This window comes from Protopterus annectens, chromosome 1.part0 (genome assembly GCF_019279795.1).
Source record: "Protopterus annectens isolate FY-2018-M chromosome 1.part0, PAN1.0, whole genome shotgun sequence".
Taxonomy (NCBI): Eukaryota; Metazoa; Chordata; order Ceratodontiformes; family Protopteridae; genus Protopterus; species Protopterus annectens.
In genome coordinates this window covers 1,763,304,354-1,763,319,016 of record NC_056725.1, presented here as the reverse complement: position 1 = coordinate 1,763,319,016, position 14,663 = coordinate 1,763,304,354, and the positions used below count along the sequence as shown (strand labels likewise).

At 42.2% G+C, this 14,663-nt stretch overlaps 1 protein-coding gene across 5 annotated transcripts in view; it reads left to right on the top strand.

Moving 5' to 3' along the window:
- The window catches only part of CFAP206 (cilia and flagella associated protein 206), a 1,515,781-nt gene that overhangs the window by 660,622 nt on the left and 840,496 nt on the right, over nucleotides 1-14,663 (top strand). The gene's annotated exons all lie outside the window — the stretch shown is intronic.

Here is a 14,663-nt window from a genome sequence, read left to right as displayed (position 1 = left end):
ACTGTACTTTAGAAATGTGCACTTTTAACTACTATGGAAGGCATGACTGCTGCCTCTTTTTTCACTGGTAGCAGTTGAAGTGATAAAAAGTCATGAGCATTTTTCTGAATTTGATGAGCTAAGGAAGTTTGGATTACTCTGATGCTAGCAGAGACAATTGACTGTATACCACTGAACTGTAAGAAAGAGAGGAAAAAAGGCTGCTGCTTTATGTTAAATCACAAACATTAAAAGTAGCAGTCTAGTGATCCTCATTTCATATTTTAGTATTGAAATATTCAGGAGTAGTGATAATAACCCCACAGATCTTTAACTCACTGTGCAGAATAGTAACTAGGGTATTCACAACAAGATTTACAAGTCACACACTGTTGTATATGCTAACTGCTGTTACCGTTTACAATTAAGCCATGTCCCTGCTAAATGTACTATTTGGTTCTTTATGTAATGCACTTACTGTTGTTCAGCCATATAGAGGGAACTAGATGACAGCACATACAGATACAGGATGTGAGGGATAATATAGACCTGAGTTTAATCTACTATATTTTGAAGTTTGTTCAGTTAAGGCTGCTTAGAAATTTCAGTCCACAGTTTAAAACTAAAAATTTACGTTAACAGCATCTGTGTTGCTGCAAGTCAATAACTGGGTTGCTTTATAAGGTTTGTGTCTTGTAGAACAGCATCTCTTATGGTTCTGCTGTATACCATCTTGGTTAGGCTAAGTTTGTAATTCAGTGCAAGTCTTTAGCAAATCTCTGAGTGAAGTAAGTGTATGAAATAATATAGAATCCAGTACAGAGTAATCAAGCAAATTCAAAGTTTGTCTGGCTTCCTGTATTCAAGCGGACTAGAATGGTTTGGACTTTTCCCTGTCAGTTAAATGGGAATTAGGAAAGATTTGCTCAGATCCCTAAAGCTTTTAAATATAAATTCCGTACCAAGTGTATTATACAAAGTAGGATTACATACTTTATTCATTTAAGATGTGTAAGTACTAGATGTAGAAGAGGTGTCAGTAGGTACAACAAAAGATTGCCGTTGTATACTCACAGAAAAAGTTAGTCTGGAATGGTTTGACAAAGGCATTAACACAAGAGTTTTATATCATGCTTTATATCATGTATGTATGTATGTGTGACTTGATTGGTTTTAGCATCCAGCCCATTTTGTTTAATTGAAACTTAAGTTTAGAAAGCCTTTTAATTTTTTATTGCATTTTTATTGTACTGTCTGCGCGGGTTTTAACCTGCCCGCTATAAAGGACAGGAAGGCTAAGTTGGCCCTAAAAGGTCTTCAACCCACTTCAGAGGCGGCTGCCTCGTCCACTGTTTCGGTCACAGTGGCTGCTGGGGCCGCCTGTCCTTCCTCTCTTGCCCTTGCTTCTCCCACCTCCCAGGCTGGGACTCAACCTCCTGTTTCTAAGCCTGTGGAAGTGGAATGGAAAAGGGACAAAGAGAAGGAGAGAGAGCACAAAGACAAGCACTCTTCCAAACCAGAGAAACACAAGTGGTCTCTGGACCTTCCTTCTACTCCCGCCAAAAGTCAGGCTAGGATCCGTGACTCCCCTCAGCTCCAATCCCCGAGATTTTCCCCAGAGCCGGAGGAGACACGTCCTCCATCTAGGGCCTCGGTTCCTCGACCCGCCAGGTCAGAGTCTGTGGCCTCGTCGAGATCCAAATGTAGCTTATCGGAAGTTGACATGGATAAAATGATGAGGAGGTTCATTCGTACTCAGATCTAGATGGGGTTCTTGCCAGCCTCCTCTCCCTCTGGAGGGGGGAGCTCACTTCTTTTTTCACAACAATTTCTCCTTCTCCAATCCATCCACCAGTTTCGGAGTACTCGGATCCAAGGATAGCCTTAGTCAGGGGGTCGGCATCGACGGTACCAGTCTCCTCAATGCCGACAACTGCCTGGAGCGTGTCGAATCTGACCAGTTCGGATCCTAATGGCTCTCTGAGCCAGAGCTTGGGTGTCGGATCCGAGGGAGCAGAACATTTTTCATCGGCTCAGGCTTTGTCTTGCCAAGTTCCCTCCCTCGGAACTCCATCCATTTCGGGCCCGGCTCCAATTCTCATGTTGGATCCGGGGAGAGCGGCTTCCATATTGGTACCCCAGGAGGCTCATTCTCCCTCGGCATTTGACATGGTAGAAAGGGTTTTCTCCACTGGATCGAGACCCTTGACTATTTCCTTGCATTACGCCCCGATCCCCTCGGCCCTGTCTACGCATCCCATCATTTTACCAGAGGGACAGCCCATGCTCGAGGAGCTCCAGGAGGTTCCCCATGAGGAACAAGTGGCTTGCGAGTTCCCCCCGGAGAGCCCCACAGGAGACGTGCCTCGCAAGCATACGTGTAAGAGGAGGCACTTGGACTCCCCTGAGTCCCTCACCAAGGACACAGATTTGGATGATGGGGAAGGTTCCCCCAGGTCACGTCCCAGGGATGTGTCCTTTAGAGACATCATGGAAATTTTACACCAGCGGGGAGGTTAGTCTGCCCACAAACCTTCTTCTGACAAATCTGTGTTCCTGGAGGCTTTTGGCATGGGCCCATCTACTTCCTGGGTGTCCCCTCCCGCAGATCCCGTGGTGAACCTGGTCACCTCATAGGCCTGGAAGGAGCCGGACACCATGGAACCAATCCCTAAATGTCCTAATAAGATCTTTAGTCCACCATCAGATAGACCAGCATGGAACAAGGGCTCCCCCGTAGACACTATGGTGGTAGCAGCAGCCACAAAAATGGAACTAGCCCAAGAGAGTTTCTCGGTTCATCCCCCTGACCTGAGAGTCACGGATGATAGACCGCTTAGGGGAAGTGGGTTTATGCGTCAGCAACCTTTTCCATCAGGGCACTGAACTACCTGGCCCACGTCACGAGACTCCAGCGTGACCTGGTCAAGGAACTGTCTGTCTCTCCCCCTAAGTCCATGTCTCAGGAGGACATGGACTCGTTCTCTGTGAGGATGGCCACTTTGAAAGCAGTCCCCGAACAAGTCCATGTGACTCCTCCCACATGCTACTGAAGGAGCGGCTAGGGCTGCTGGATCCAGCGTGTCCATGAGGCGCAATGCCTGGTTCAGACTATGTAACTTTTTGGAATCTTTCAAGGCGTCTCTTGCCAACTCCCCTTATGACTGCTCTACTTTTTTTTGGTAAGACCATCAAAGACACTTCAGTCCAGAGTGAGAAGGATAGGAAGGCACTGTCTGTCGTTGGAATCTGCTTCTTGAACCCTCAAAGATCCTTTTCCCGGAATCAGAGAGGGCAAAAAAAGATGTGGTTTGGGAAGTCACAGTATTCCCGGGACACTCCAGGCTCTTCTTCCCCCAGAGGCGGAGGAGAACAGGATAGACGCTGGCCCAGAGGGAGTCCAAGGAATTTTGAGTCTTGAGAACCTTTCTTGAACAGGCCCGGACAGCAACCCTGAGGGATTTCCCGACTGCTCTACTCTGGAGGCAGTCAGGGGACGATTGTCATTGCACCTGGCTGCATGGGAGTACGTAACATCAGACCACTGGGTGCTTCGGATCATATCCAGAGGATACTCTATCCCCTTTGTGGTTCCTCCCAAATCTCTCAAACACTTCCCAGACGTACCACCCATGCAAAGGGAGGCAGCAGCATGGGAAATCTGCAAGTTGCTAGGAAAACGAGCCATCGAACCCGTCCCCCCAGATCAGTCCGGATTGGGCTTCTGGTACAGGTTCTTTTTGGTGCCAAAGGAAACGGGGGACTTAAGGCCAATTCTGGACCTATCTACCCTGAACCTGTCAGTTGCCAAAGAAAAATTTCGGATGGTTACACTACAGTCCATCATGCCATACCTGCAAGAGAGCGACTGGATGTGCTTGTTAGACCTCCAGGATGCCGACTATCACATAAAGATGCACAGAAGCTCCAGGATGTTCCTCCACTTCTGGCTAGGAGTCAATCATTACCAATTTTGAGCCCTACCCTTTGGTCTCACCACAGCTCCCAGGGTGTTCACCAAAGTGATGGCAGTAGTAGCAGCTCACCTGAGGCTTCAGGGTATTCAGGTCGATCCATACCTGGACGATTGGCTCCTCACTGCTCCCACCAGGCATCTACTTTCTCAGACCATGGATTATTTCTTAAAGCTTGCTTTGCAATTGGGGATTACAATCAACACATCCAAATGACTTCTAAAGCCTGTCCAGGTGATAGACCACATTGAGGTAAGGATAGACACCTTACAGTACAAAATCTTCCTGACCACGGAAAGAGTACAAAACCTGAGGAAGCATGTCTCTCTGATCTACTGTTCTCATCTTCCCTCAGCAGAATCAGTGTTGAGGGCCTTAGGTTCAATGGCAGTGACCATAATGCTTCTTCAATGTGCCCGGTTACATATGAGAGTACTACAGTGGACACTAGTGGTACAATGGTCCCTGTTGGAACTTCCATTATCGTATCCAATTCACCTCATTCGAGTCTGTTGGTCGTCCCTTCAGTGGTGGATGTGCTCTCTGGAAATCTTGGAGGGATGACCTTTTGTTCCAGCCCCTGTCCAAGCCACAGTGACCACGGATGCCTCCCAACTCGGGTGGGGGGCATTGTTTGGGCAGGACAGGTCAAGGCCTGTGGTCCCCTGTCGAGACCAGCTTGCACATAAATGTTCTAGAGATGAGGGCGGTCCTTTTGACGATGCAGGCCCTTCTTGCCTTTCTTCCACTGGGGACCATTGCAATTCAATCAGACAACACGTCAGTGGTCTGGTATGTCAACAAACAGGGAGGGACCAGATCTTACCCTCTTTGTCACAAGGCCATGAGAGTGTGAGAATGGACAATCTCCACCGGTTGCTTTCTCATAGCAATGCACATTCCGGGATGGTCCAACATTCTAGCGGACAGGTTAAGTCAGACTATTCTGATGCCTTATGAGTGGTTTCTGAATCATTCAGTAGCGGAGCAGATCTTTCTGGAGTGGGGTCAGCCTTGCTGGGATCTCTTCGCATCTCCTTCCAATGCGAAGTGCAGCATGTTTTTCACTCTGAACTCCCTGTCGGGGGAGTCCCCAGAGATGCTCTAGTCCATGCTTGGCCTCCCGGTCTTCTGTATGTTTACCCTCTAGTACCTCTTATTCTGAGGTTTCTAAAGAAAGCTCATCGACTGTGGAGCAAGGTGATCCTCATTGCCCCATTTTGGCCTCGCCAGGTATGGTTTCCCTTTCTTTGGTCTCATCTTGCTCTGCCTTGGATCTTGGATACCATTCAGGATCTGATTTCACACCCATCGGGTGTTCCTCATCTGAACCTGGACAGTTTGAAGCTCATGGCTTGGCTGCTCCAGTTCCACTGATCGCTAGGACTCCTGGATTATCCTCTTCAGTTAGGTCTATTCTAGTGGCAGCTCATAAGTCTTCAACCAGGAAGATTTACCACAGCAAATGGAAACAATTTTTCCTTTTTGCTTCTCAAAGGAGTTTAGACCCTTTCACAGCTCCTGCTTCTGCCATTCTTGATTTCCTAGCCAATATTTTTCAACAAGGAGCAAGCTCTTCTGCTATCAAAGTTCATTTAGCTGCCATCTCTCATTTTCACGTGGGCGAGAATTCTGCCTCCCTGGCCTCTTCCAGACTGTGTAAAGCCTTTATCAAAGGTACTTTCCTGTTACGCCCCCCTGGTCAAGGATCCTGTTCCTCCATGGGACCTTACAAATGGTTCTTCAAGCTTTGATCGTTGTGCCTTTTGAACCTGCAGCAACCACAAATCTTAAGTTCTTATCTTGGAAAACAGCATTCCTGGTAACGATCACCTCTGCTAAAAGGGTTTCAGAACTGCAAGCTTTGTCCATCAAAGTACCATAAATGATTTTCCATAAATATAGGGTTTCCCTTCGGACCAATCCGTCCTTTCTTCCTAAGGTTGCTTCACAAGTTAACGTCAGTCAGACCATTAATTTACATGTTTTCTTCCTAAACATTGCTAACAAAATGGAATACAAACTCCACTTGTTGGATGTTCATAGACGGTTACAATTTTATTTACACAGAACCAAAAACTTCCATAAATCCAATCAATTGTTTGTGTCCTTCTCTGGTAAACCTATCTCCAAGGTCACTATTGCTAGATGGATTTCCTTGTGCATCCTTCAGGTCTATAAAGATAAAGGTGTGTCTCCTCTGGGTCAGGTGAAAGCTCATTCCACTAGATCCATGGCTACCTCAGCAGCCTTTTGGTCTAGAGTCTGATTGGATGATATTTGTTCTGCAGCTACTTGGTCCTCATCTCATACTTTTATTTCTCACTACAAATTGGATTTGACTTCTAGAAGGAGAGTATCCTTTAGTTCCGCGGTGCTCCGGAATATCCTTCCATGAGGGCCACCCAGGAGTTCAGTAGCTGGGGACTCTCTCCCACAGGTTGAAGACCAAATGAAGTAAATTACTTCATATAAAGAAGTTATATACTCACCATAACGTTCCATCTGAGTAATACTACTTAATTTGTCTTCAACTGTCCCTCCTCCTTCCCCCTGACCTTATCATATGAACAGCCTTTTGACTGCAGTTGTAGGTCATAAAGTATTCTTCAGGTCGGGTTATCAGTATAAGGGTCAGCAAACTCAATCTGGGGGTTGGACGGAAGTGGAGGTGCATTATGGGCAAGAGGGAGGAGCTTGGAGCTCGGAGCAGATGCTAGTGAATTTGCTGGCTTGGATCCGGTATCCCACAGGTTGAAGACAAATGAAGCAGAACTACTCAGATGGAACATTATGGTGAGTACATAACTTCTTTTTTCACTAAATTTGGCATTCTGAGTTTAATACTTCTGTGGTTTGAGTATCAGTGGCACCACAGGTAGCACACTCACCTCTTTTGCTTGAGGTTCTCTTCTCACACCATGTAGTTTATTGCATACCTCTGACAGTTATTACAGAGGGATAGGCTATGAGCTTTTAATGAGCTGTTTTCTCTAGTTCAAGGTTTGATTCCCATAGCTTTCATTTGCTTACTGTGTGACCACTTTTAAACCTGTGAACCTATGAGAAACCCCTGTGTTGAAAATGAGTGGTTTGGTTAAAAATAAATGTAACTGCTCTTTGATTAAACAGCCATACAGTCAGACCCAGAGAAGCAGCAGTTTGTTTCAGTATGCAACTTGTCATGATCCCTCAACAGTTTTGACATGTTAGACCCTTAGAAGAGTTCAAGGATTAATCCAATTATGTTGGAACTGCCAAATATTTATATTACCTTTGCAGAGTATATAGCTGAAAAAGATAAGAGTTGCAAAGATTGAAGAGACAGTAAGTCAGCTCTTGGATATCTTTGAAGAGAAGAATGCTTGAATAAAGGACACCAGGCACCATATGGATACCACAGAAGCCAATTTAAATATGTCGCAAGTTGAGCAGATACACTTAGAAGACAAGAGACAATTGACTAACCTCTGTTTTTCTGGCATCCCAGGGTAGTAAATGGGACCCAATTGTATGAAGTTTATGAGGGAGAAAGTGGCTTTCTGGACTGAGCGTACACTGCAAGACAGTGCTGAAAAATCACATTGAGTGTTCTTCCTTTACAGTCTTTGTGCCAGGATGCCACATCCTGTCCTGGTAAGCTCCGAAATGTTGGCACTTAATGAAAATACCCTTTCTTCAGTATGAATACTGGATACGTTCATTAAGATTGGAGTTAGCCATGTGTTATGTGACCACAATTACTCCTGGGATACTTGAGCTCGAAAAAGCTGTTTCAGTTGACTGTGTATTATGTATGTAGGTAGAGAGGAAGTGCAGATGTTTCTGTCCAGCACAGCTGATAGGAGGTCCTCTTATCTATAATTCTAAAGAAGATATTTTTAGAAACTAAAATAGTCCTCTTCTGCTCATTCAGACTTAGGGGAATCCTCAGGCATGTCTGGGTTTTGGAGAGAAGGGCCCTTTATCAGTGGCTAAGCAGCTGGGAGATCTCCCAAACCATTTCCTCTTGTTTCAAAGAAGAATTCAAAAAAGGCAATGGGCAGCTTTTACTGTGAACAGTAGTAAAAGTAACCAGTCAATGGAGGAGTCCTATCTCATATGACATGTATGCTGACAGGCATTTTTAATTTAATGTTTGATTGGTATGGAGTAACAGTAACTTCAGTGAGTGCTGCACCTTGTATACTGTTTAATTGGGGTGGCAGGGTGATCCGTCTTCCAAAAGAAGTTAGACTTGCACGTTTGTTTTGTGAATTCATTAGGAAAATCTTAAGTGTGCAGTGCATACCCTGCTTTAGTTGATTGTTTGTGGTGTCTGCCTCATGAGCAGGAGTGTCTGTACCCTCTGAACAATCTAAGGTAGAGTTGATAACATGGTGTTGAGGGAAATGCTCCTTTTTCCATCGAGGAGTCTTATTTTATGTTTCTTTTTTTTTAATTACTTACACGTTTAACTGTGGTAGAGCACTGATCTAAATGGATCATTTTCAAGCTCGGTTCAGAAAGAGAAAAAAGTTACAGTACAAAATACCTGATGACCAGACATTTTTCAAATGATAATAATGTACTACAGTGTGGTAGAACACTAATCAAACAATAATTTAACAGCTCAAAGTGGTAAGCATCAATATGTTAAAAATACTGCTCAGCAGTAATTCAGAAAACACAGCTCAAAGCATCAAGCTTACCTTCCAAGAAGCATAAGTTGTATTACAGGGTGTTAGGTGTGCTAAGAAACCAGAGTAAATGTGTGTGTGTGTGTGTGTGTGTGTGTGTGTGTGTGTGTGTGTGTGTGTGTGTGTGTGTGTGATTTTCCATCCATTGGTCAAGGTTAGGCTTGAATAGGGTTATGGACAGACTCTGTTCACATGGATGGTGAACCTGTTCCAGAGCATGAAGACCCTCTGAGACACATGTCTATCTCACCAACATGTCTTATTTATGTCACAAGCAAAATGTAAATGCTTGGTTGTAGTAGTTATGATGCTGCTCATATTGCTGACTTTCAGATAGTCCAACAGGGCTGCATCCAATAATTCCTTGCATACCAGCCATAGATTCCCTCTCAGTAACCTGTAGGAGACAGACTATAGAGGTAGGGCTTTAAGGCAATCCATATAAAACAATATGTCTGTACCCCGGATTCCAACTGCTGCATATGTCTGGTCAGCTACATGACAAAAGGGTCATTATACTCAATGATGGATCTGATATGAGCCAAATAAAGTGGTACTACGACTTCCTTGGACCTGGATGCCATGCCCTTACTTATAAGTCTGGTGACATAAAATGATTTTCTTATACCTTGGCCACATGTTGGTCAAAGGCCAGATTACTGTCTGCATATGTTTTCAGATCCCTTACTACCAGGTCACCTCTTAGGGTTGTCTTATCGATGGAGTAAGTAGACTGGGTGTAAGATTTCCCAAAAGGCACTTTAGTACATTTCTTGGCAATGAGTTTTAATTTGTGACTTTGGCACCAGACATTTGTGTGTGTTAACCTTCTTGTAAGATATTTGTGTCATGGGGGAGTCTATGATAGCTCCCAATTTGCAGTCATCTATGAACTTGATCACCAAAAGGCCATTGATGTTACCCTTTATCTTTGAGAAGTAGATGCCAAATAGGAGCAGACCAAGCACAGAGTCCTGAGGTGGAGGTGGTCTTACCAGTTTTGACTTCCTGGGTCCTGTCTGTGAGCCAGCTGGCAATCCAGTGAGTTAGGTAGGTGTTTATGCCCCATTCGGTGAGTTTGTCAATTATACCCGAGTGAGGTATTGTATCAAATGCCTTAGGTGGTATGCCCTGTTTTTCCCTATTCCATTGCCTTGGTGACCTTCTAAAAAAGTCCACCAGGTTTAGTAGGCATAACAAAGCTAAACTGAGTTGGGTCCAGTATCTGAAGGTTGCCTATGTCTTTGTTGAGCATTTCCATGATAATTCGTTCCATGGCTTTACATACTAGACGAGTCAGACTACTAGGTGTATAGCTTCTAGGGTGAGTTGATGGTCCACCCTTGTGAAACAGTTCTTAATTATCATGGTACAAAGCCTATTTTAAATCTATAGTTGAAAAAAAATGACTCAAGTGGTCCTGATAGGTTAAGTTTCAAGCTACTTATGAGGCATCTCAGGATACTGTCGAGACCCATTGAGGCTGTGTTTTTCGCCTTAGCGATCACTGCCAGGAACTGCTCCCTACTAAAAGTAGGGGGATTATGCCAGTAGGTATTACATGGTGGGAGGTGGAGGGGTGCAATTTGAACCGATTTTTGTCAGTTAGCAGATTAGCTATGTCACTCTACTCAGTAAAGGAAGCATCACAGACCAGCAGTTTGGTGCACTGCGGTGTGCTGTCTTTGAGGTTACAGACATTGCTGCAGAAGGCCTTGTGATTATCTTTAGCCTGTGAAGCTATTTTAACCTTGTAATTGGCCTTGTTGAACTTAATTAGTGCTTTTAGCTTCCTGTTTAGTTTAATTAGAGAGCTCTTATCATTATGGGAGTTGATCTTCCTGATTTTAGCTCTGACTTTTTCAGTTTTGTTATATAACATATTAAGGTTAGGATTCCACCAGTGTGTTTTGTTTTTAGAGTGTGTGTTGGGCTTATTTCTAGTAGGTATAGCAGCGTCTGTACAGCACAGCCATTTACAAGGTAGTACAGGGTCTGTGTGAACAATTCTGCATAAGTTGCTGTGAACTTGGGGTTATGAGACGCACTGAATTTTGATAAACTATGATGTAAAAAATATACTTTGCTTGGAAATAGTTTCTAAGAGTTACAGGGTTTGCGGAGGTTACCGAGTTGATTTTTATTTTGAAGGAGACAGTTTTATGGTCTAACCTTGTCAGTTAGGGCATGACACCAGGCAGTGTGCAGCACTCTTCCATTTTGGTGAGTACAGGCTGTTTGAACCTGTGGTGGTTATGTGCACTGTCTGGTCAAGGGTATTTTCTGTTAATAAAGTCCAGGTGTTGTATGTTTCCCAGTCTATAGAGGGGAAGGTAAAATCTCCCATAATTAGGGTATTTGGTTTAATGTTGAATGTCTCCAGTAGATTTAGGTATGAGCTATGGGATTCCTGGGTCATGCAGCTTTTTGGGATATGGTATGGGACTTTGTTTATGGTGACCCGCACATGGGTAAATTCCAGACCATCATCCTGTTTAACAACTTAGAGGTATACTTGTTGTAATGTAGATCAAGACTCCTCCACCTTTAGTCCCTGTCTGTGCAGCTGATGGTCTAAATGTGTGGATGGAAGGCACTGAAGCCTTGCACTGCTTCAGCACTTTCTGTGGATTTAAACCATTTCTCAGTAACAGCACAGATGTCTCTATTTTGCAGAGTGACGATAGCTTGTAGGGTGTGGTGTTTCTTGTTTAGGCTCCTAGCATTGAGCAGTAACACCTTTATGTTTCTTTGGGTTTTGTTTGCTATATTGGTAGGTTTGTCAATTTGGCATTGCCTAAAAAAGGCTCTAATGGGGTGGATAAAGTTTTTGCCAATATTCAGAAGTTTACTGAGGACAGATGCAGGTAAATGAATGAGTATATGTGATTAAAGGGGTTCAAGTAACATGAATTACAGGTGGTGTAATAAGAGAAATAAAAGACGGGATGGTAGTATAATTCGATATAACAAAAAGCATTTGACAATTTTGGCCTTTCACAGATATTGAGAATACTTAAAAGGTATGGAATTAAGGAAAAAAAGTGATTAAGGTAATAAGTGCATTATATAAGTATATATGGGGGAGGGTGGTAATTAACAGATGGATGGGTAAGAAAATAAAAGTTAATAGAGTGGTAAAGTATGGATGCCCTTTGAGTGGGATACTTTTTTGTTTTACAGAGGGGTATGGTGATAGGTAATTATGTTAGTATGACAGATGAATCAAAGGCATCATGTGAAAGAGTGATAAGGTTTCCTTTGATGATGCCCTACATGGAGGATTTAGTAATGAAAGTGAAGAGCAGAAGGTAGATGAGAGGTAGCAGTATAGGTTAAAAAGGTATGGATCATAGGATTCAGGTTAAATATAGATAAAAGTAAATGTTTTTTGGGATGTACTTAAAATTGGGGGATATAGTGTACACTAAAATGAGTTTAGAATATTGGGAATCATCTGTGGGAAAGAGAAGTAGTTCAGAAGCACTACAAGGAGATATCACAGAAACCATCAAGCATAAGAGAATGGTATGAAGTCTTTTCAGTTATGTAAAGTGTATATGATAAATACATGTACATCAGGAAAACTAGCATACATGGATAGTGCATATATGTTTCCTGCATTGAGACAGATTTATTAAGGATTGCATTTAATTTTGGGGTTTCAAGATTAAATCCTGGGAAAAGAATGATAGTTTATGGTAGCAAGGAAAATGGGAGTTTCAGTTTAATAAATTAAGTAGTGTATATGCTGTCAACGCATTTATTTTATGTTCTGACAATGGTAAAAAAGTAGTAGTGGGAATATTGGCTAAGAGGTTTGAAGAAATATGGCAAAGGGGGAGAATAAAGAAAGGAAAGAGAGCAGTGGAGAAGAAGAGAAAGAATACTGTGGAAAGAATAAGTTATGACAAATACAAGGCACAGGGTGGATGGATTGTGATATGAAAGTACTGAGGGAGAATTATTTAGTATATCATGGAAAAGATTGAGAAAAGACAGAAGAAAGCAATAAAAGAAAGACAGTTAAGGTTTGAGTTTTTTTACTGTGAAAACTTTTTATGGAGATTATTGTTTGACAGAATTCCCGTAACTGCAAATATGAAACTAAAGTAGTTGAAGAAAAGCTGTGTAATTTATGCAGGGTGGAGGAAACAATGGAACATGTGTTTTTGCAGTGCAGAAGGATTGAGAGGCCTTTTAAAGAATTTAGGGTGCATTTTAGAAATGAGGTATTTTCCAGATTAATGTGAATATATTATATGTAATAAATAAATAGGAAAGAAAGACATTGGCAAGTGGGATAAATATTTTTATTATTTTCAGGTGTTTACGGAGAAGGAGATGTGAAAAAGTATTATATAACAAAGGAATATGTGAATAAATGGTTGTGACAAAATGGAAGGGACGTTTGAGAGAGGATTAGATATATAAATGTTGATTAATTAAATTGTATAATAATATACGGAGTGTTATTTTAATAATGTAATGCAAGTGTAAATGTTGATGCAAAGTGTTTTATATTGTAAGTAAAGTAATATATATTTTTTTCATAAGTGCTGTGGGATCTTTTATATCTACCCGTGCTGCCACCAACCCAGGTAGATGGAATCTTACTTTAATGTCCCATTCAAAGAATGGCACACTCATGGTGCAGCACCACCTTTTGCAACACTGTAATATCAGTATTTAAAAAAATGAGTCAAATTACCTGGTGTGGGAATAAAATCCACACACTTTTGATATTCCAGCACAAAAGACAATTACTCTACTAAACTGTTTCTGCCCTCATTCCTGCCAAAGGATTGGGTGAACATGATGTAGGGGAAAAAGAGCAATCCGAGACAGCCAAAACAGCCAGAAGGGTTAAGCACAATAGTAAACCGAGACTTTGTTAAAGTAACAAAGTTCAGTAACCTCTGTGTTCACAGCCAGAATAATAACCCATTTAATAGAATTACTCCATCCGTTTATCCATCCACAACCCCCTGTGGGATTGATGTGACACATTAACCATGACTATTATCGAGAGCTAGTGTTCACATTACCAGGTGGCTAACCCTGCCACAGTTGTTCTTATTACCACACAAACACACACCAATATCTATCGCCAGTTTAGAACATGCACTCCACCTACTGCTTATTTTTGGAATGTGGCAGCAAACCTTGGCACCTGGCAAAAACTCATGCAAACACAGGAAGGACATGCTGACTACACACAGAAGGCATCCTTCACTGAGAATTGAATGGCGAGCCTCTTGTTGTGAACTGACAACTATACCTTATCTACCTTAAACATTAACGGTATAGCCACACTCCAGTTGGTAATGTTAACATTATTACTATTATTACTGAACTGTCTGCCATCCTTTCTTTATCTGCCTAAAAACATATATTATTTTCCCCTATAGATGTTAGTTTAAAAAGGTCAGAAGGATAACTTTGACTCTGGAACCTGTTTTCAAGGTTGTTCAGTCTATTTAAAGTGTTCATCTCTGGCAATCAGACTGGCCAATCTAATACACTGACTGTTTACAATATTTCTTTTCAAGCAAGGGGGATACATACTGTCAAACTGTAACACTGAATTACTACTAGTTTTTAATAGCCAGTACTGAGATATAAATCAGCCTTGCAATCTCCTTATAAATATGTCTATCAAAGAAGCAGATGCTGTTCAAAGTAAATAAAAAAATCTGTAGTGCAATGTATATAAACAAGAAAATGTTCTAACACACTGCAATATTTTTTCATGTTGCTCTGATAAAAAAAACAATTCTACCAAGAGGACATGATAAGGATAGCATGACTGGGTACCACTGTAGTTCCCCTTAACGGCTGAAGAAATTGGTCTCCAGAATGTTAACAGTTATGGCCAAGAACCTGATCAATACAGTCTCCTATGTACAGACCTTATTACAGTTAAGCTCACCCTTTTTAACATGCTTTGAAACTCAGTAATTGCACATTTCATGGGAAATCACATTGCAAAGACCATTCAGACATGGGCACAAGTATATAGGAATTTCCA